The sequence below is a fragment of the Cryptomeria japonica genome, chromosome 11, assembly GCF_030272615.1.
Source record: "Cryptomeria japonica chromosome 11, Sugi_1.0, whole genome shotgun sequence".
Lineage (NCBI taxonomy): Eukaryota > Viridiplantae > Streptophyta > Pinopsida > Cupressales > Cupressaceae > Cryptomeria > Cryptomeria japonica.
This window is the reverse complement of record NC_081415.1, coordinates 652,553,705-652,555,648: the sequence shown is the minus strand read 5'-3', so window position 1 is coordinate 652,555,648 and position 1,944 is coordinate 652,553,705.

The window sequence follows — 1,944 nt, the reverse complement described above, 5'->3', positions numbered from 1 at the left end:
TTTCTCCATTGGTGGGAGAGGATAATGGTCTTTTAGAGACGCTCTATCCGAGTCTCAAAAATCCACACAAAGGCGGATATCCCCATTCTTCTTACGAACTAGTACCAGGTTGAAAACCCATGTATTGTGTCTAATTGGATAGATGATTCAAGATTCAATTAATTTCCTGAGTTCCTGAGACATCAGGGACTCAATCTTTGGATTAATAGGATGTCATTTTTGCCGAACTGGCTTTTCTCCTTCAGTAAGCTCAATGGTGTGTTATATTACATCGAGATTATAACCTTCTAGCTCATCATATGATCATACAATCACTCCTATGTATTCATCAAAGGAAATTAATTAGTTTGTCCCTATCATATTGAGGGACATTTTTTCCAACTTTGATCTTTCATCTGTCTCCAACTTGAAGCTCAGTGTAATCTCCTTTATCTGCTACAAATTTTCTTTTGTCATTCCTCACATCATCACAATCAAAAAGGTTCTCCAATGTGATCAAGACCCTTGGGAGCTTATTTGATATCAGCTGAATCACCTGGACACCATATGCCACTACAATTTTGGGTTGTAATTGATCAGCAAATTCACCAGGCTGTTGTATGAACATGGCTATATGTTCATCATTTTCAAATACTTGCCAATGTAAATCATTGTTGGGTATAGCTGGTCTAATGATCACTCGAACCAAATGCTTATTTTCTAACAATTTTGAAATAGGATCAAACTGAGATACAATCATGGTCATGTGATAAATGACTTCATTTTGTTTCTGGGGAACTCTCTGGATGTTCAAAGCTTCAAAATGCTCAATCAGGTCCCAAACTTGGTGATGGTAGGAATGAATGCTGGTGTGCTCTATAGAAGATATTCCTTGAACCTGATAGACCACCAACTTTGAATCTCCCAAGACTTCCAGTTGTTTGACGCCTAAGCATTTCGCAAGGCTCGAACCATGGACTAAGCCTTCATATTCTGCTTCATTATTCGAATAGGTAAAATGGAAGCATAAATACCTTAGGATTTGTTCTTCGGAAGGATAAGTTAGGAAAATTCCCACTCTGGACCTCATTTTGCATCTTGCTCCATTGAAATACAAGGTCTAGAGTTTTGAAGTCAGGTCTTCCTTCTGCTTTTTTGTCTTGTGGGTCTTTTGACACTTTAGGAATTGTTTGATTTTCATCAAAGATCACATAAGTTCCGATCCCGATGGCATGATAATTCCCATAGGGGTCCGCATCTATAAATTCATTGAGGAAAAATTATTGATCTTGAGTTAGATCTTCGTTTACCTCTTCATCTTCTAACAATTCTACACATCTTAGTTTGTCTCTTGAAATGGATGTATGAGTTGCTTAAAAATTGATCATAGCTTCATCAGCTATATTCTTTGAATACAAAAGTTTAGACAATATATTTAACTTAGCATTGTGCTTGGTTCTAAGGATAAGGTGAGACCAATCTAAAGAGAGATATCCTCCTATTTTTGCATTGAAATCTCTGGACAAATAAAGGTCGAAGATAGGGGAATATCAATGACCACTACCTCTTGGGAAATGGTGATGCTCAGACAAGCAAATAAAGTGAGTGGGGGATTTTTAATCACACCCATGGTTTCAAATTTATTACCATCAAGTTGCATGACCCCCCTATTTATTGGCTCATATTTTAATTTCAGAACCTCTGCTATTTGTTTGGGCATGACCGTAGTGCTAGCAGTAGAATCAATCATAGAGTTGTGGAGTAGCTTATCCCCAACAATAAGAGGTTAAAAAAAGGAGTTGGGCTTCAACTTACCTTCATTTATATTAGCAAGATCTTTTGGGCTTTCATTTGTGAGTACTGCTTGTTGGATATTGTTGTTGCTAGGATGTTGTTGTCATTGATGTCAACATATTCCTATGTTTTGGTGTTCCAGTATTGCAAAGAGTTAAGTTGATATTTGAT